We start from the raw sequence: 21,932 nt of genomic DNA, 5'->3' as shown, positions 1-21,932 counted from the left end.
AGTCCTCTCTAAGATGCTCATAACACCATGAATTCCTTTCAAGGTAAAAATGGAGGGACACGAAAACTGGCCCCACTGATAGGCCACAGTCATTGACATGTGAAAACCAGCTGGCTTCAAAACTGCTGGATTCTTGTTTTCCAATAACCAAGACTGTTTGTTGTTTTTGATGTGCATTGAAAAGATATGTGAAATGCAAGAAAAGATGAATGGAAATGGTAAAAGTTTAAAAAAAATCCTCTAATGTACAAAAAAACTAACTAAAACTAACTGCTCACTTTGAATCACTGATCTGATTCAAAGAAGCCTCAGTGCCCATTAGAAGAAATGGAAACAACTTTACGAATCATGTTTGACCTGGTAAAGATTTGAATGATGAGACTCGTTGGCTGTTTCTGGTCCGGGTCAGAAATTAAACTAAGGTGACTAACTGACGTCTTCCCAGATTTTATGTCATATTCCAAATATTCCAGGAGAGAATAAAGTTTCCTGGAGACAAACACTCCCAATTTTTCACTTGTGGATGTCCACATCACTTTTACTTTTTTCTCTCTCTCAGGGTAAGAGTTTTAGAGTCTGGTTGAATAGTGTATTTTCTTTGGGCACCTTGCTACATCAGTGAAATTACAGAGAATGTTAATGAACAGCAATCATAATATGGACTGTTAGAATTTTCCAGACCCACAATTCCTTACGGCCAGTACTTTAAAAGTGATGCTCAATTTTATTTATCCATTTGGACTAACTGACTGATGTGGGCAAATATGACAATACAGAAATAAGTGTGAGCAGCATGTGATAACATACTTTACTTTAAGGCCTTTAATTTCTTAATTGTAAACTTTGATAATAAAGTAATATTTAATATAAAATATTCCAACTTTATTCCTCTAAAAATAAACAATAAACCCTTTCCACATATACTCATCTCTGTGTCTGCAGTTGGATGCTGGTGTCACCCTTAACACATAACAGAATTTTGGCAAAGTTTTTACATTCAGTGCCCCATAATGAAGTGTTACAACCCTGCTCCGCTAGGGAAAGAGGAAGAAACATAAAAGAAATGTATGCCCAGATGTAAAGTGGAATAACAGGGAATTTATTGTTCTATATTAGGTGGAATGTGAAATGACAAACAAACAGCAGGGATGGGTGGGTGGTGCTGTTCAAAACAAAGATATAAATAAAACAGAATGGACAAAACAAATGGCCAGGCTAACTAATTAACCCATGATGTACACCTTTGATTAGGTGTTTGGATCACGTAATTGTAATCTCTCATGCATTCTTGGACTTCAAACGGGCCATCATATTTTGCTGACAAAGAAGAACCAACGACAGGCAAAAAAGCAGCACCTTGTGATACTGGATGATACGCTTTGGACACAACATGTTTAATATTTAAAGTGTAAACCACTTGCTGAAACAGTTCGAACTGAAAATTGGTACCTTGATCTGTCTGTATGACCTTTGTTAATCCAAATGTGGAGAAGAACTGCGTTAATAATTTTATGACCCACTAAGCTGTCTTTTTGCAGGTTGTGGCGGACATAACTGTGAGCAGGAATTCATATGGGCTTTTTGTTTTAGGGAGAGGACCAACACAATCAATTATGACATGATCAAAGGGCTGTTTAGTTGCAGGAATTGAACACAGTGGAGCAGGGGGGTATTTTCTGATTTGGTTTCCCAACAATTTGACAAACGACAGCTCCTGCAAAATTTGGAAACATTACCTTTCATGCCAGGCAAAAAAAGAAGTGTTTTAGTAAAAGCTGATAAGTTTTTGTAATACCTAAATGTCCAGACTACTGACTTTCATGCGCTAATAATAAAACTTTTAGTCTGTACTGGGCTGGCACAACAATCTGTTTTACTATGCTCCTCTCTGAGCTGTCTGCACTGGTTGGAGACCATTGAGGTATCAGAATATTGTCCTCAACAATATAGGTTTGCTGTTCCCTCTTGGCCTGTTCAACACTTTTCACACTTTGAAACATTTTCTTAATGTTAAATCAGCTTGCTGAGCTGCAGACAAATGTTCTCGGGTTACAGGGAGTGTGATGTCATCAGAATCAGACATCTCTGACTCTTGACGCTCCACAACTTCTTCTGATTTTAGCTGAGTTGTGTTGGTGCTAGTCTTAAGTGCTGTGTCACCTTCTTCTGAGAATGGTGCCATGAATATTGAATTGGAAAGAGAAATATCAGGGTTTCTTTTAGTGATTGTGTGCTCGTGATCACACAAGCTGGATACAGCTTGAGGCTCTGGGAGGAAGAGTGTGATGTTTTACTGGCTATTGGGACATCCAACATTTCTAAATTTGGACCCACTAAACCACCAGCAACATCATTCCCATTAACACGGCGATGCCTTTATGGGCAGATCCGGACAAACAGCAGCAGGAAAGAAACCAGTGACGATGTACACGATAAACACGATGTACAGGTCTGGGAACATATCTCATTGCGATACCATGTACCAGGTTGAAACCACAAGCTAAGTGTTTTGAGAAGGGCAAAGCACTGGCAAGAATAACAGACTGGGATCCCCCAGTATCTCATAAGATGCAAACCGGCTGCTGGTCAGCAGATTCACCAGTCAGGGAAACAAAGCCATCAAAAATGAATGGATCAAAACATGGATCAGGCCATCGTCTTTACCAGAACCAAGGTCTTTGCTGCAAGGCTTTGCTTGGGTCAAAGAGCAACAGCAATATCTTTAAATGGTGCAAAATATAAATTGACCTCAGATTCATGAAAAGCAGGCATCAAGATAATGCACTTACTCACATCAAAGGCAGTGGCAGAAGAAGAGGGAGAAGTTGCAGGGCCACCAGCAGAGGTGGGCGGAGCTTGAGCCTGAGTATCTAGCTTAAGCTGTTGCAGCTTCACAGCCTTATTGGCTTCAATCTTCAGCTTTCTGATTTCCAGCTCAGCCTGTCTGGCCTGTGCCTGTGTTCTTTCCCGAGTCTCAATCTCGAGGCGTGCCAAGCACACCTTCAACCTTGCCCCATCACGGGTTAAAGAACTGGCAGAAGAGTGTGGACACAAAGCACACCAGAGTCCACCAACTGATACATCACCACTGCCTGGATGTCAACCTGCAGTTGAAAGTGTTCCACAATCTGCAGCAGATCACACATATAGCAACTGTCAAACAGCTCGAGGGAGCAGCTACAAAGAGTTCCTAGCCATCACACTGAGCCAAGACAACCACAGAACAATGAAATTCAGCATCCATCTTGCATCCTGTCTCTTCTCTGATCTCTCGTCAACCATTAAAAGCCATTCTAATGCTGATGCTTGTCTTATCTTTTGCTCTGTCCCTTTCTTTCTTTCTTTCTTTCTTTCTTTCTTTCTTTCTTTCTTTCTTTCTTTCTTTCTTTCTTTCTTTCTTTTAAAAACAGCCAATGTGTTGATATCCAGTTGCTGGCAAGTGATGGGGTACCATTAAGTAAAACATAGCTGTCAAACACAAAATTGTGAAGTGTGGTTTCTCAGCCCTGGGAAGCTGCTTAGCAATGACGGGCCCAGGAATGTGCTTAGCAAATGTCAGTGTGCAATCAAAATGACTCAGAAGTTTAAGTGTGTTTGGAATCTCATTGCAGTGCTGCTGGCTTTACCTAACTCCTAAGTTTCTCTTCTAAATTTTAACTTCAAAAAGTTATCCAACTAGATCAAGGAAAATAGCTTTTAAAATTATGATAGGTGGTAATTTACAACTATTTCCTTCTTTTGAATTAATCAATTAAGCTGTGTAACCTATGTTTACTGTGATGACAGTAAGCAGCAAAGCTTATCTACGTCCAGCCATTCAAACTAAACGTGTCTGATTTGCATCTGATTTACATTCTCTGTCCATTCAAAAGATGGCTTCAAATTCGCCTTGTAAGTGAGTGCTAACAAAGCTTTTGTCTCTATGTAAAGCCAGAAGACTTCAAACTCACCTTCAACTCATTGGACTCTTCTCAAAATTTCCCAGGAATGTATGCTTTGTCAGCTTCAATGTGTTCTTGTGATCTTAATTTATTTTCAATATTAAAAGGGATACAAATCTTTCTCTCTTAGATGTTACCGTCATACTTTATCTTGTAATTCACTGCAGATTTTCTCTCTAGCTTTTGTGGAGCGACTGAGTCAGTTCCACTCAAAGGTGAACGTGTGCTTTCCATCAGGCTTTTATATTGGCACTGACAGGCAGTGTGATAAATGACACTGGATAAATCCATTCTTCAATGCCTTCAGAGATGTCTCCGCGCCATTAGTCACTCACACTAGAGATCTCTGCAAGAGTCCATCATTGCTGCTCTGAGAAACACATCTACAGACCTTGAGACAGACCCTGCAATGGGCTCACAACTGAACCAATACTTTTAGGGGCCATTGGGTGGGGGTGGAAAGAGGAACAGCAGTCAGGCAGATGTGAGGCTGGATTGCTGCCAAGCAGCACCATCATTCTATAGCAGACCCTTCATCTCAATATGAGTGAGGAAGAAAGGCAGAAAGAGGAGATGTGGAAAACAGCAGGGTGTAGAAGGAGTAAAAGGAGGACATGGACAGATTTTCCATAAAGGTTATTCCTCCATCTAAGAACATCCTCTAAAGTTTTTGGCATCATTACACTGTAACTTCACACTCAAAGGTCAATCAGCAGCACAAGCTAACGCTAGGAATAAAAAACTGCTCAAATTTGAAATAATCTATCGTGCAAACACCTTTTTGAATGGATCACCTTCAATGGCCTATTATTCTTTGACATTTTAGTGGAAAGTTGAATTAGTCCTTTGAGCCTGCCATAAAAATCTATATTTAACACATGCACAGATGGTTGAAATAAGACAAACCCACATTTGCCCCTCTTCCTCTCTGCTTTTGGTGTAAGGAAGAGTTTTGCCAATTTCCAAGAGCTGTGCGAGATGAGACATGGGCTTTTGACAGGTGTTTGTTTGAATATCAAACAGAGCCATTGAGGCCTGCAGATGGTAAGCAGATTGCATTCCACACAGGGGCTTCAGTCTGGGACCAGAGCAGCAGGAGGGAGTCCATCTTTGCTCTCCAATGGTTCTCCTGGGGAATTGATTTCCAAACCTCTCATCTAGACAACTATTATGGACATCATCATAGCCTTCACCAATAAGCCAGATGTCTGTAGAGGAGGTCGAGGTGTGTGTGGAGGAGTGAAGGAGTGGGTGGAGGCGTGAGTATGTATGGAGGTGCTTGTGTGTATATGCAGGTATGTATGTGAGTGTGTGTGTAGTGGTGTATGTGTATGGAGGGGTATGAGAGTGTGTGTGTATGTGGGCACCGGTGTGTGTGTTTATAGGTATGTGCGTGACGTGTGTGTGTGGAGGTATGTGCACGTATTGAGGTGTTGGTATATAGAGGTGTGTGAGAGTGTGTGTGAGTGGCTGGGGAGAAAAAAAAAAAAAAAAAAAAAAAAAAAAAAAAAAAAGGGAGTGTGTGCGTTTGCAGGGGGTTAGGACGTGTCCTCTGGGGGGCGCCCTGGCTGGGTGTTGGGGGCGGGGGCCTGGGGTTCCCTTCCTTCGCCTCGCCCCCCTCCCACTCAGAAAGAGGAAAGTGGCCCCTTGGGCTGGTGGCTGGCCCCTGGGGGGGTTCGTGGCGTGCCTGGGTTGGGGTGCCTGCTCTGGGCCTGTGACGCCCTTCGGGGCCGGCGGGGGACGGGGGCGCCCTAAGCCACTGGCGGGTCGTCTTCCAGGGGGGAGGCTTACCCCCCTCTGGACCTACATCTCCTGACCCCTCCCCTCCCCACTCTTCACTACATACACAGGTAGGGCCGTGGGGGGTGTGCTTGTTGCGCTGGGCGGGGCAGGGGGGGGTCATCATAGTGGCCCCGTTGCTTCGCCGAGCGGCAGCATGCCTCCCAGCTTTTAATTCCACTTAGTCACTGAGCACAAATAACATTTGCAACATACAAACACGTTTTGGGGGGTGGAACATGCGAGGTCAGGTGGGTGGGACTGCTCAGGTGGCCCCACCCCCTCCTCAATGCAGTTACTGCCCCCCAATTTTAACCCTCTTTTTTTAATTGCAAACAGCACATAATATATTCCCTCACTAGTGGGGGAGGGAGGGGCGATGGGGTCTTCAAGCGCCCCTGTCTCCATGGATGGCCCGGGGGCGGGGCGGGCCGGGTGGCCTGTCGCGTTGGCCCGGGGCGTGGGCGGGCTGTCCCGGGGGGTTTGGCTGCTGGCCCTGGGGGGAAGGTGCTGTTTTGGGGGTGGGGAGTGGGGGACTGGGGCGGGGTGGGGGGGGTGGGGGCCTGGCTCGTGTCTCCTCGCCTCCTGGCTGGGGCTGTCCCCCCGCGGCGTGGGGTGGCGGGAGGATGGTGGTGGGGGGATGGTGTTTGTTTGTGTGTGTGTGTGTATGTGGGGGGGGGGGGGGGGGGGGGGGGGGGGGGAGAGTGGTGTGTGTGTGGGGGGATGGGTGGTGGAGGGATGGTGTGTGTGTGTGGGAGGGTGGGGTGTGTGGAGGTGGATGTGTGGTGTGTGGGAGGGGGGGTGGTGTGGGTGTGGGAGGATGAATGGTGGAGGGATGATGTATGTGGGGGAGGATGGGGTATGTGTGGGAGAATGTATGGTGCAGGGAGGGGGAGTGTGTGGGAGGATGGATGGTGGAAGAATGGTGTGTGTACAGGAGGATGGATGGTGTATGGGAGGGAGGATGGTGTGTGTGTGGGGGAGTGGTGTATGTTTGGGAGAGTGGGTGATGGAGGGGTGGTGTGTGTGTGTGTGGGAGGATGGGGTACGTGAAGGTGGATGTTTGGTGTAGGAGAGGGAGGACGGTGTATGTGTAGGAGAATGATGTATGTGTGGGAGGATGGGTAGTGGAAGGATGGTGTGTGTGTGTGTGTGGGAGGTGTGAAGGTGGAGGATGGTGTATGTGTGGGAGGATGAGTGGTGGAGGGATGATGTGTGTGTGGGAGGATGGGGTAGGTGTGGGAGAGTGTATGGTGGAAGGATGGTGAGTGTGTGGGAGGATGGATGGTGGAAGGATGGTGTGTGTGTGGAAGGATGGATGGTGGAAGGATGGTGTGTGTGTGTGGGAGGACAGAGTATGTAAGGGTTGGATGGTGTATGTGTGGGAGGATGAATGGAGGAGTGGAAGGAGAGTGTGTGTGTTTGTGTGTGTTGGTCTGGGGGGGGGCAGGACTGGTTCTCGGGGTGTGCGGCTGGGCGCTGGGGTGTGGGGCTGGCCTCTGGCGGTGGCCGTCTGGGCGGGCCGGGTCCCCCCGGGTGGCGTGCTGGCCCTTGGCCTGTGGGGGTGGGGGGTGTCCCTGCGCTCCTGGGCCCGGGCCCTCTGCCCCGTCTGTCCCGGGCGGCCGGTGCCCGGGGGGGTCGGGGACTGCTGGCCTCGGCCTGCCGGGGCCGGTGCCCTGTGTCCGCGGGGCTGCTCCTGCTGGGGTCTCCTGCTGCTGCCTTCCTGGGCGGGCGAGTGGTCGTCTCTGTGGACCGGTCGGGATCTGTAGCCTACGGGGGGGCTGGTGGCCTGGGTCTCGGGACCGCTGGCCTGACTCTGGCCTCTGTTCAAGTGAGGTGGCATCTGCATGATCACTCTGCATGGTCACTCCTTCCTGAACGTCTCCACACAGTCTTTGCGTCGCCATGTGGCCGAGTTCTCCAGCATATCCACACAGGTTTCTCTGCGCGTGTTCTTGAATACAGCAGTTTCACTTATATCTATTATCATATTTTTTTTTCTTTTTTTTTTTTATTTCTGTTCTTATTATTATTATTACTCTTACTCTTATTATTATTACTACTACTATTATTATTATTACTATTATTGTGATTATTATTATTGTTACTATTATCAACTAGTTGTGTAATGACCTACTGGCCAGGATGATCTTAGCTATATATGTTGCAAGTAGTATGGATTACATGGTTTTCTGTATAATGTTTTAAGTCCCCACCCGCACTCCCCACACCCTTTCTGTCCCTCTCTCTCCCCTCCCTCTTCTCTCTACTTTCTTTTCTATCTCTCTCTCTCTCTGTCCCCTCCGGTCGAGTCCAGCATTAAGAGTCTGATTTAATAAAGTTTTTCATGTCATCAAGAGGGACTTTATACATGTAGTATAAATCCCTGCTTGATAGAGTAAAATTGCCCAGCACCAGACAGCAGCCAGACAATCATTCTGTTTGCAACGATGCTGGACAAGACAAGTTTAAAAAAAAAAAAAAAAAAAAGCCAGATGTCTGTAGACAGTTTGTCCACTGTGTGTCCACTGTGGTGCAGCAAAGCCATGTTTATCTACAAGTTATGTAAATAGTTTGGGCTCAGTGTTGAGTAAGACACAATGAACGGAGACAAAAGTTTTATTTATGTTTTCATGTGTTGGCAATGTTTAAGCTTGCACAACATTTTTGTATTAAGGTGTCTGATAATTATGCAAAGAAGATGTTGTTTTAAAAATCCTGTTGGGTCGCGTTAAGCTTTTTGATGTGCAACATACAGCAAAGACCAAGGGAGCAACATTGTTACCTATTAGCTGCACATATCTTGGTTCAGCTTTGATCTACTGAAATAAGCAGAAGGGATGATAATAGACATTCAAGGTGTGCTCAGTTTTGTTTTAAATTAAGTGACATAGAACATATTTGGACATGTTTACAATAATCAAGTGTTCTCTCTGTCAGTTTTTATTTGGATGTTTACTGTGGGAATGTTGCCATATTCTTTTGTATGTGTGTATCATAACTGCTAATAAATGGCATGAGACTATCAGAACCAGGTGCAATGAACAGAAATGGAACAGTACTATTTATAAATAGCGTCAATGAGATTAATGAAACAGCTGCAAAGAGTTTAAAGAGATGTGGCAGTGTATCTTTATAGCAGAAGTTTCAAGTCCTCCCAGGAATACAAAACCAACTTCCAAAACAGTGAGAGCATTGTTTAAAAAAAAAAGAAGAATTAATAACTAATCTTAAACATTTGCTTTTACTGAGAATAGTACAAAAGCAATTTACATAAAAAATAAATGTTAAAAAATGCTTTCCAAAAAGTAAAAAAATGATAATTTTGTAATTGAGGAATTCAGCGTTTTAAATTTAGAGAGGTGTAGAAAAACTTGAAAATGAAGACATTGTATAATGCCTCACAATTAAATATGCTAATTGGCAACAGGCTACAAACATAATTGGAAATAAAAAGAAAATCACACAGAGGTTGAGTATTTCAGAATTTAGGAAAAAAAAGAACAAATGTTGTACATGCTATAACTAAGAAATTTAATAAAACTGAAGATTCTTGGAAGAACAAGACAGAAAAACGTCCTGTCTGTGATCTTCCATCCCTCTGTCAGTCCAGCATTAAGAACACGTGTGACTCTGTGGTGGAAATCCCTGCATGGGCTCAGCAACACACCTGAAAGTCATTATCAGTAACACAGTTTGCAAGCTGAAGCTCTACAATTCAAGTACAAAACATTCACAAACACGATTTAAAGATCCCTCACCCCTCAGGACCGACTTAATCCATCCTGTGGTTTGATAAATCAAAGTTTGAAATTCATTTTCAAAATCTAATTATTACACCCTCTTTGCTAAAGAGGAGAGGGATCGTTCTGACTCACACAACTCAAGATCCAGCTGCAGTGATGACATGGGAGTGTGTCGATGAGCACAGCATGATTTTATTTTTTTTTTTTTTTTGCACTTTTTCGTTAAATATTTGATGCATTTTAAACTGTGTTATTCTTTTAGTACAGTTGTATATTTCAGTGTTAAAATAGTCCAGATGCTAAACTTCCCCTCAAAAGTCCAGAACTGTCACCCACTGAAAACACTGTTTAGCAGATGAGAACTCCAACAAGAACAGGACAAAGTTTCACTTCTAAAACCACAACAATCTTGCTCCTTATTTCCCAAATGGTTACTGAATGTTGTTGAAGGGAGAGGTTACTGGTGGTTCAACCAGTTCATCGAGTACCCGGTGTGCAGAGGCTGAGAGCACTTGATGCAGCAAATCTCAGTTTGAATCTTTGCTTGTAGTCTTTGAGTCCCACCTATTCTTCCAATTTTCTAGTCTGGGAACTTTCAGGTCTATTTGCAAAAGAAAACATTTCTTTTCTAAATAAAAAAAAGAGATGTAATGCAACACAGTGGCTAACATGCATCTGACCTTACGCATCATATTATACACATCAAAGTGAATTTGAAATCAAAAAGATTTCTTTACCAGTTTTAACTTTTCTCATGATTTTATGTTCTTTTGCAATTGAATAGAGATTTAAATATTTTTAAATCATCATATTGAGTTTGAATTTCCCTGTGAACCTTTTTGGAAACAGACATGATTACATGGTTTTCACAAAACTTAAGACACTCATTTGAGCCCTAAGCAGATATATAAAGACCACAGAAAAACTGCTTTTGGTGTTATCAAATAACTACTAGAAGATATGAAATGACAAAACATTGTTGGGAAAAAAGGCAATCATGAATTCTTTTGGACCCCTGTCACAAATGCACCTCTACCGCCAGAGAATACAGGAAAGCATGAGCATGAGCCCCTGCAGCAGTGTCACTCCAGTCCTTTATGATCAGCATCTGACATCACCTGCGATGCTGGTTGCCAAAGAGAAAACAGTGTTCATTCTACTTCACAGGAATAGTAGAGACAACAGTATTGAGCAAGTGGAGGAAACATCTTGTATTAGTCTTCTCTTTCTTATGTGGTCTGTTTGTTGGTTGATGGCATGGTTAACAGGCTAAATGACTGACTCACTGGAAAGATATGACTAGCTGGCAAAATATTCTAGTATTTTATCTAGTGAGTCAATAGCCACTCATTACTGATGTGGCAGGATATTGAGATGAAATCTAAACTTTTTGTGTTTGCATCCATGCTCTGTTTCACTTTTATCTATTTAAATCCTTGAACCCAATTGGAAATCTTTTATTTTCATTTTGCATTGAAACATTGGTTGTTTGAAATGTTTTACATAGACACGAGAGTAAGAATGTGACTGAGAAAGGAATGACTAGGCTGTACTCAGATCTGTTTCTGAAAACTGGCTCTGAAGAACATGGCCAACAATAACACAAGCCAGGCCACAGTTTGCAGCTTTTGCACAAACCTCACCTCTGTGAGTCTCATTACATAACCTCTTTTAAGAACAACTGTTCAGTGTGATTGTGCTACTTCTGGAGGGTTTACTTAAGCAGCTGTATCTGTGCTCACTTTCATGCAGGTTCTAAATGTCCAGAAACGCTTTCAGGAAATGTTTCCGTAGATCTTTTCTTCTTGTTTTTCTTTTTACTCCATGTTTTTCAAGAAGAAGCTTTAGTAGAATTCAAGACCATCTGCACTTTCAAGAAAAAGGTCCACACAACATGTACCAGATGTGCTTTTAGACTCCAAGGCCAATTCTCCAGCAGCAGATTGTACTCTCCTTCCCCTGAGGGGGGCAGGCCAACAGCAAGCATAATGCCTGAGCTGTTCCATGCAACAGGTAGCCTCAGTTTCCACATTCACCCCCGCAGCTTAATAGAAAAGGAGGAATTCTGAGGATTTCTCTCCACAGGGTAGAAGAGAGTCTGTTCACCCTACTGCTTCACTGTTACCATCCCCATGCAGCCTTTTAGTGTAACAATAACCTGTGGATGAATGCACCACCTCCAGTCCCTACCCCCACATTTCCCCGACCCTGACCCACAATGAGGTAAAGACACACTGTTATTTTCCTAACCCAAATGTAAAACAAATAGAACTCCCATTGAAAGAAACCTGGGGCTAAATTTGTCTTTTAATTCTCAAAAGTTTGCTAAGAAGTCTCTGCAGCCTGGAATGTTTGACTCCCAACTTTCCAAGGGTTGGATCAGGGGGGGAGCAGTTGTTAGTCAAGCAGAACCAAGGATTTTGCAGCTCTTTACTAGGAGGTTTCTCTTTTCGTAGGACAACTTCAATTAGGGTTTCTGAGAATTGTTCATCCCATAAACACTGAGAGTTTTCATTGTACTTTCACTCTAACAGAAACCACATGACACGGGTAATTGTGAAAAGCCAATAAAATAGCCCACATGCTAATACTGGCCTGACATTAGGACAACAGAATGTGACCACATGCCACAAATGAACTGAAACAAATCAAGGAACTCACTGATCCAGCAAAAGGCTCTCTCTGATAATATGGATCGCATCTCAAGTGCTGCATTTGCACCAGAGAATTGCTAGTTACTAAACCTCACTCTGTCTAAATCTGGTTAAATTTGCTTATACACAAAAGAGTTCAAGGTGAGGAAAGCCCCTCAAACAAACTGAACAAAAGAGAGATGGGAGAATCTGTGCTGAAGGAATGTGGCTCCTCTTTCAGCTGCTGGTATGCTCGCTGCACCTCTTGTCAAGAGAAGAAAAATCCCAGGAAAAAACAAACTGAAGAAATGAAAAACAATGCCAACGTCCTGCTGCCTGCTGATTGACTGATTAGGACTTATCACATTTCTCTTCTTTTCAAACTGCTAAAGACACTGAGCGAGCGAGTTGAGGCCTCTTTTTAATTCACAAGATCCCACTTTCAAATTGTAATGCTTAGGTTTTCTACTAACCCCCACCTTTTTATCTGAATCTATTCTATTAACAGTTCTTGAATGTATTTACATTGTAATTGCCTCTATATACATATTGTATAATGAACTGCTGGTGGTTGCAGCCACCATTTCCACTGAAATCCAAATAGCCACAAGCATGAGGGACTCATGGGAAACTGCTTTTAGCATCATCACACTGATTTCAGCATCAGTGTTTAGTGTTCACTCGCCTGTACTAACATCGGAGCTCTGTTAAGTTACTGCTAATGCAAATCAAACATCTCTCAATGAAAGGATTCAATTGGTGTGGCACAAGCAGTCATATGAATTGCAGGTATTTGTCAAAGCAAATATTGGCAGTAAAATGTCTAAAAATCTAATATTTTCCTTTTGGAAGTGTTTGCTGACAGTAGATCTTTCGCATTCTTAGCTGATTCAGCTTGTTGAATGTCCAGGTTCACCTTATTTCTCATTTTTGCCTCATCTGATCTTCTTTCTTAACCAATAGGCTAAGCAAGTGCTACTACTTTTTAGAGTATCCTCAATACAATACTGCCATTTTCTGTTAGTAATGCCCTCTTACTCATGTGGTATATGTTAGCCAGCAGTTGGACAAGGCATTTGGGGTGTGTTTAAGTGCCATTCTTTTTTCTCAGATACCAGCAATGCATTCAGCTTCTTTGTTGCCGGTATTGAATGAATGTTAAACTTCACTTCTTCTTGTAACCATGAGTGCCATATCAACAAGGTCTGAAATAGGCTTGAAGCTGTGTAAGCTGATTAAAAATGTGTTCTAAGATTGAAATAATATTGGAAAATCACCTCTTTTCTAACCATTTCTTAGCTTTTAAAAAGAATGCATACATCTATTTTCAATCTCATCCTAGCTATTCACATTGCACATTCTTCTACTCCTCTCCTGGTTTTGCTTTCCCCTCCACAAGCTGCAAGTCTTTAGTCAGAGCTTTGCTTTGACAGGTGAAGATCAACTGGAGTCATGGCTGTTGGCAACCATGTGTGATTGGAGGGGAGAGGTGGCCACGGGGTCAGCGGCAGCTGAGTTACTCTATACCTATGCAATAACACACCCGGCCGGGGCAGAGTTCACAACATGCCTTTATCCACTTCCTGCAAACACACTGCAGCGCTATTTCAGATTTAACTGCAAAGGCAACAACCAGCCACTCATTCACTACCTGTGATTCCCTTTCTGTCCATAAGAAATAATGAATGCATCAATACAAGTGCATGTGCTAGCTGACCGTTAGTTTTCCTTTTCACGAATGCCATTAGAGGAAGACAGCTATCCTGTATCCTGCATCCTGTTCTCTGATGAATGGTCAGAGAGGAGCAGTTGGGCATTATTGACTTCCGTTGCAGACACTTAAAACGATGAAACAAAGGTTGGAGCGATTAAGCAGCAATCACATTCGTAATTATGATAATGTCAATTGAGCTTGTCAGGACTGAATAATTTCAGGGGAGACAGTAAAATATACCTAACAAGGCTTTTGTCAGTGGTAAACACCGGGCTTTTAGAGCTGTAATTAGCCTTTTAATGTGTAACACATGGCTTACAAGCCATCCATGGACCCAACTTCCCTTCACTCAACCACTTTCTCATTCTCTCTGTAGGACACACTTTTCTCATAGCTGGAAATCTAACCACACAAATAGGAAGCTCTCTCTGTGGGATGGGGGGAGGCACAGAGAGGCGTATTTCAGCAATTGCAGGACAAATTGTTATTTTCCTGTACTTAAAATAGACACACAGGCAATGCAAAGTAACATTTCTACCTGGCATGCTTTTAGCTGCATACAATGAATTTTATGCAAACAATTTTTGGTTGTCATTGCTTACCAATTTTGCTCAATAGGAAGCCAAAACCCCCACTGACAGGATATATTTCAATGCAATCCATCTAAAAGGCCTCAGACTAAATTAAAAGATGATGGCTGAAACTAACAAATGCATGATCTTATTCCAAGATGACATGTGCACACCTGAATGCTTCCTCATTTACCTTCAATAAACTCACCCAAAGTGTTTAAGAATTCCCTCCAGAGCCAGACACAAATATTAAAATACAAAAATAACAAATATTCACCCTTTCACAGTTGTCTACTTCTTCCAAAAGTGTCCCCCCCTAGTAGTTACAGCCCCTCCAGATGTTCCCCCAGCACAATCAGGCAAATGATGAAGCACTGCACATCACCAGAAATACAGTTCTTTTCACTGCCACAGTAAAGCTGTGGGGACATATGCTTCTTGTGACCTTGACCTAAACCCCTCTCCTTATGTCTCAAGGGCTCAGTGACATCCATGAAACCTTTGAATCTGTTACCAGTTCCATTTGATAAAGGCTTCTACTAATTATGGATTCACTACTCTTTATTAAGGCACCTGATGGAGTATAACTGAATGTGTAGCTGGAAGTGTGCTGCAGTGGGAGCTCCAGTCAAGTTAGTCTCAGCTTTTTATTCAACTACATGGAGGTGTTATCAGTGCTGAGCAACAATCACTTTTACTGAAATTACTGCAGCTGGGAAAGCATAACAGGACATATCATGTATTTGTTTTAAAATCCACTAGACAGGTCATGATTTTTGCAGTCTGTGTGTCATTACTTGTACAAAAAAATCAAAACTTTTAGAAAGGGAAATGTAAGGCTAAAAGAAAGTTATGGTGTATGATATAAGACAGAGGACATACCTTAAGTTCAGGGACAGGGTTATGATTACATACAAGCATGTTTTGGGATATAAAAAGAAGTATCTCTACATTTAAAGTTATACATTATGTGATCAGTGGCAATGGCATTTATAGAATATAAGGTCATTAAATCACTGTAAACCAGTAAGGTATGTGTCACAGAGATTCGATGTGTTAATTCTCAATTATGGAAAACTCATATACCCAAACAACATGACTGCAGTTTCAAATGATTAATAATTTCTTAACTCTCACTGTTAGAAAAAAATCTGTTGTTTCGCTTTTCTAGCAGATGTTAAAGAGACGTGCAATGTTTTCCTATTCAGAGTAAATGAGAAGTGAGACTTCTGATGCCTGAAGAGGGAACATTTAAATCCTGCAGAACCAGTGTACCCATGAGGAGGCAGTGAGATCTGACTCTAGATTAGCTAGAATTTTGGTTTCACAGCAACGTAAAAGCAGAATTTACCTGGGAAAAACAAAGAAAAACCTGAATGCAGTGAGAAATGATTATGTACATGGAATGGTAAATCTCAATGCAGAAACAGTAGTGAGGCAGCGTGTGTATATTTTTACTTAAGCACAGCTAAGTTGGGGTCAAAGGGGTGGCCTGTGGGGACACGGACCACCCCAACAATCAGGCTGAACCCCTACAGGTGCTACCTAAATTCTTTAAATAAATTGTTGCTTAAACTGGTAAATCTTACTTCTCCATTTCATACAACATGGACCCATGAATTGCTCACATGTGTCAAGACTTTTCATACTTTATAAAGAGAATATCAACTCTGTAATTCCACCAGGAATTTGAACAGATTTTGGTGATACAAGCAGACAGCAGAAACAATCAGAAACAATCAGAAACAACAACACAAAGCAATGAATTTTAAGAAAATGATGTTCCATAAACAGCAAAGTTTTAGAGATATCTAGAAACTCTGCTGATGTTGCTTTGGTGGCAAGGATACATTGCACATGCACAGATTTACAACAGTTGGTTGCTCCTCTATTCTTTGGACATGTGGCCAAATGACTGAGCTGTGATGTAAGTTTAATTTATTATCATGGCTGACAAGCTTTGTTTGTGTGAGGTTTATTCTCATAAAATCAAAAAATGTCACTTCTTTCTAAGTGTTGTGTTACTAACTGTACAGCTGCTGTTGTTAGCTATATGTGTATTTTATTCTCTTGGACTAGTTGTGTTGAATGTTGTTGTAAAGCAGTACTACCACACACATTGCTGTTTAGGATACCATTTGTTAATTAGCACTATATAAACTAAAAGTGCTTGCTGATGTTGACAGCTGTCATCACTTTGGTGGGTTGAAAGCTAAATAGTCGGGAGTCATTCAGTGCAGATGAAAATAACAGTGTCTAAAGTCAATAGTATTCATTCTCTTGGGACCATGAATGAAAAGTGTCACAACAGTCCATCAAATAGACTGTCTATGCATGACAGAGAGGTGAACCAGCTGACTCATCTTTAATCCAACATTTCTTCCGATACTGCCTGATCCCAGACTTTATCAGTCCACTCCATGATAAAGGATGGTGAAGCTGGACACATGGAAGTATCACAAGCTGATTATTTTTTGTTGTTCTGTTTTTCATTCAGTAGAAATCATCATTAACCTTATATGGCTATTATCTATAAGTTCTTCTTGAAGATAGAATGTCTTTCACATTAGATATCTGAGAACAGTTTACACATGGAAGCCATAATATGTTGATTCCAACATGTAAGAAGCAATTGCTATTGGTCAAAATAAAGCATAGATCAATTACTTTACCAGTTTAATTAGTAACATTTAAATTGTAATTTGTCAGCGAAATATATTTTAATGTTTTTATTTTGTATTAAAATACAACGTTTTTACTGTAAAATATTAGAAATTTTTAATTTAATGGCAGCAGCATGAATGATTTTGGGAATTGTTCCTGAGTTCATGCAGTGATTTCCTGTAGACAATCATTCCTGATGTTAATCAGTTTTAACCTTTGACTCTGGCCCCGTGTATAGAGATTCATCTTAATTCTCTAAATCTTTTCATATTTTACACGATAGACGGTGGAATCATCAGTCTTTACAGTTTTAAGTTGAAACATATTTTTCTGAAATTGTTCCATATATTTAATAGGCAGATTATCAAAGTTGGTGAACCTCTGCTCATCTTGACATCTGGTCAGTATTAAATACTCCTTTGATACCCAGTCCTGTTACCGACCAGGTGCCAAATTCACCACTATTTATTAACTTAATTGCTCCTGCAGTTGATTTTTATTTGAGCCAATGACTTTTTTTCTACCTTTTGTTGCCCCTGTTCAAACCTTTTTGAGATACACTGCTGTCATCAAATTTAAAATGAACTAATAATTTACATGAAAACATCTCATTCATTGTTTATGTTTTGTTGGGAATATAATATAAGTTTATTATATTCACTGGATGTTTAATCAATTCCTTATTCCTGGAAAAAAAATTAATAATTTCTTGTTGAAAGCACAATATTTAGGTTTAAGCCTCTATTTTAAATTTCTTCAAAAAAGAACAAGAGAACAAAATCCAAGTCATACTTTTAGAAAGCCACAGAGAATAGAAAATGTGTTCATACAGGAAACAGAGCAAAGAGCAACACATTTCACCTTCAGCTTCCTGTACTTTCTCCCACTTCCACCTCACATAATGGATTGCATCTGCGGAGCCAGTATTGTGCTGAATACTAAGAGGACTAAAACAGACACGAGACACGTCAAAATAAATAAATAAAAGGCACAAATAAGAAACAGTTTGGTGGTTAATGAAAGATAGAAAGGAGAAGAGAAAGAATAACCAAGGAGCACTGAGAAGAAGAGGAAGAAAAAAGATGATTACAATTCCAGTCACAAACTAGCACAGCAGTTTGTGCACTGATCCTACATTTCTGGAGCAACCTCACAAATCTGTTCCCAAGGGGCTTGTGGGAAGGCATAGGTCAACCACCCCTTTCCTGACTCACCACATGTTAAAGGAATTCAGCAGTGCATTGTGGGATATGACACCAGTAACCCCCACAACTAAGTTTCCAAATTACTAACACATACACTCTCCAACCTGTCTGCCACTTCAGCTTTGGAAAAATGACAAATGTTGATGTAGCAGAAAAGAAAAGAATGAAAAAATAATCATTAACATATGATTTTATTGTTTGTATTTATGTTCTGTTACTTTCTTTATTTAATCAATTATGCACATATTATATGTCAATTAAATAAGAAAAAATAAGACAATCAGCTATTTTTATATTGTTCTTTTTTCAATATTGCACATAACAAATGTCACTAATGGATGGATGGATTTTTTTTAACTAAGCTGTTTATCTTATCTAAGCTTTAATTCTTGCCTTTTGCTAAACGGAGACAGTCTAAGCTATTGTGGTGGAAAACACAGATAGGGGAGAAAAAGAATTCTTCTGCAAATGTTGGTAATTCACTTTCTCTTCTCTTCTCTTCTCTTCTCTTCTCTTCTCTTCTCTTCTCTTCTCTTCTCTTCTCTTCCCAGATTACATGTTATTAGTAATCAAACCTAGAGGTTATGGGCTGTAACTATCTGCTGCTCAGCTGAAAATTGGGTTAAGGAGATTAGGAGAGACGAAAGATAAGGAGTTGGATTTTTTTTTTCCTCAGATTAGGGGACAGAAAATCACTATTGCCATTATTAAATATATTTGTGTTGAGAAAGTTCCTGCTCAGCAGCGTGTTGTTTGAAAAACCAAACATGATTCAACGTCGGGAGAGTTATTAGAAGTCATCTGGAACAAACTATGACAATCAACATTTTCTGACTGCTGATAGAAGGATTATCATTATAACAATCCTCATAATTATGGTAAAAAATGTGTGGAAAATGTGAGTTTTTTTTTTTTTTTTAACACGCCATAAACATCCAGACAGCCACAATACTGTTTGTTCATTAATGGGGCCCCGTTTAATAGCTGTTATAGCCAGTTTCCTTCTCTCACCGTGGGGCCTGGAGCTGTGTTGGGTTGGGAGCAAACAGCAGAGCTGATGGACATCTGTCAGCCAGCCTGCTGAATGAGGAACAATCCTGTTAAACTGGCAAAAACAGAGAGAGGTATGAAGAAAGGAGAGAATAAAAACTACTCTGATCCGATCGCTGTAAAGAATTTCTTTTAAATTAGATGACAAGGGGAAAAAAAAGTGACTGAGGAATGAGGCCAACACAACACATACAGATCTGCCCATTCTGAAAAGACTCAGGCTTTGCCCCACCATCTCTGACATCCAAAGCCTGAGTCCCCATGGGCCCAGAGGGACTATTTGGTGCCACAACAGGCCTACGGAAAGGCTAAGCCACAGGTGGTGTCCGGCAGCTGCTACAGCTTTGTATACACAAACACACATTGTCAAGACTGATGCACATTGCCTGAACATACTCTTATACACCAGCCAGCAAACTGCTCTTATGCAATTATGTGTTGCAAATGCCAACATAATTGACAAACATGTTGATAGAATCCTATACAAATGCGTGACAGCAGCACCGACATATATAAGACTTACATGATAATACTCAGACTAGTAATATAGAGTATCTTGTAGATACTCTATATATTTGCATCTGGTCTGCACGCACTAGCAGAAAGTCTTCCTGTTGCTCAAAGTCAAAGAAAAAGAATACTTTAATGACACAATGAAAAAAAACATGCAAAGACATGCACGCACTCATAAAAACTGGATCAACTGTTTGCCTTGGACAACTACAGTTGAACATAAAATAATAAAGAAAAACAGCACCTCTTTCTCACAAAGAAAAGAAAAAGTGTGCCACACTGTATACTCATGTGCAGCCACTCTTACGCCCACACAGATTCCTGGGAGGAAACTCCAAAGCTGCTGTCCATCTTTCAGCTGTAATGGTATCACACACCCCGAGAAGGGAAAACCCACAACTTTAAAGTTTTATTGGCTGGAACTTACTGTGTTGTAACAGTCTTCAGCTCCAACATGTCTTTTCCTGTCGCAAGCTTACTTTTGATCAAAAGACAAACTCTTAATTGGCTGAATTTTCTCGCAATTTATTGGTGAAATACCAAAACAGAAGATTTTAGCTCAGATTTAAAAAGAGGAGTACAAAACACGCAGTATATAGATAGTGTAGCTCTGTCTGAGATGCTGAATGATTTAATTTGATATTCCTTTTTTTTTGCCAGTGGTTAAGTAAGCCACAACACCAAACTTGATTTATGCTGGATTCCAGGGCAATGAGGCAACAAATTAAAACAGGCATTAGTGGTGAATTTGAGCTCTTGTAGGGAGTAACAAGACACATGACTGACAGAATCGTTATGCAAACCCTCCCACAATTGTCCCTTTCATTGGTCCCAGGGCACAGACTTGTTGCCTTCCAAAAGTGTGACTCAAGGAGATGGAGAGAACCAGGTGGGTGGGATTTATTATAAAAAAAAACAACAAAAAAACAAAAAAAACTCACAGACAGCAAACTTACCTTCATAAAAAAGTAAGATATTACCAGTGTCATGTGGCTTGGCTATAAACTGAACCCACACTTGTGTGATGTTCATCATTTGCAAATTAGTCTGGAATTCAATCTTTGTGTCGTACCTCTTGCGGTAAAATATAATTGTGTGTGCATTAACTCCATCAGCAGATTGTCCTGTTCACACGCAGGGGCGTGCAAGAGCATCTGATGATGGTGAAAGGGGCAAAACAACAGAGCAGGACCCCAAGGGGCTGACGGCTGGGTTTTTGTGCTGCAGGTGAAATCTGGGGTTTGTGATGTTTGTGCAGATTAAGATGGATAAAGTGAATGAAAAGTGAAATCAGTCTTTGGATAGAGTCCCCCCCATCACTCCATAACCTAGTCTCTTGAGATGACACATTTCATGGTTGTTGTAAAGACAGGACACTGCCCTCAATTTCCTGTAAGAGAGGCCCTTACAGGGTAGGCAGGAAGACGAAGGGTGAACGAAGAGAAAAGATGGCCTAAACTGCTTGCATAACCTTGAAAGGGAATCTGTTATTTATGGGGTGTCTACAGGAAGATTAACAGCCTTTTTTCTGTTTTTCTCCTCTTTGTTTTGGTTATCCAGAGAGGGTGATGATGGATTCAGAGTATGTGAATGTTGTCAGAGATTTTTGCTCTGCAAGTAAGCAATACATGAATGCACTCTAATGTTTGATCAGTAGATTCAGTAATGCTGATGCATGAAAGTAAGGTGGGTGGTTATTTGTCAATACTACAGGCTCTGTCTTGCCCCTCTATGTTCAGGCATTAAACTGTATATCTCTCATCACAAATGTGCTAGAGGCAAAGTGTGCGAAGAGGCTTCGTGGGAGCCTGTCTGAAATGATTGCGGTGCTCCTCTAACGTTTGTATTTGGTTTTCTGGAGTCATAAGGAAGAGTGGGGGATGGGCTGAGGGGCCTGCTCTAAAATCTGACAAATTGCTGAAAATTGCCTTCACACAGTCATTCCTGTTTGGACACACTTGGCACATCTGGTTGTGATCTGGCAACAAAAGTGCCGTGGCGGAGGGCTCAGCTCTCAGAGTGGTGCCACATATTATCCCCACTCTTCTCCACCTCCTCCTCTCTTCTTTTTTTTTTTTTTTTTTTTTTTTTTTTTTTTTTTTTTTTAGCCTGTCT

The 21,932-nt window shown here is 41.3% G+C and overlaps 1 protein-coding gene across 2 annotated transcripts in view; it reads left to right on the top strand.

Moving 5' to 3' along the window:
- rgmd (RGM domain family, member D) overlaps positions 1 to 21,932 on the top strand; it is a 57,261-nt gene that overhangs the window by 16,662 nt on the left and 18,667 nt on the right. The window lies entirely within an intron of this gene.

The sequence above is a fragment of the Melanotaenia boesemani genome, chromosome 14 (genome assembly GCF_017639745.1).
Source record: "Melanotaenia boesemani isolate fMelBoe1 chromosome 14, fMelBoe1.pri, whole genome shotgun sequence".
NCBI classification, from domain to species: domain Eukaryota; kingdom Metazoa; phylum Chordata; class Actinopteri; order Atheriniformes; family Melanotaeniidae; genus Melanotaenia; species Melanotaenia boesemani.
Note: the sequence above shows the minus strand (reverse complement) of the source record. Positions and strands in the feature narration are given on the sequence as shown.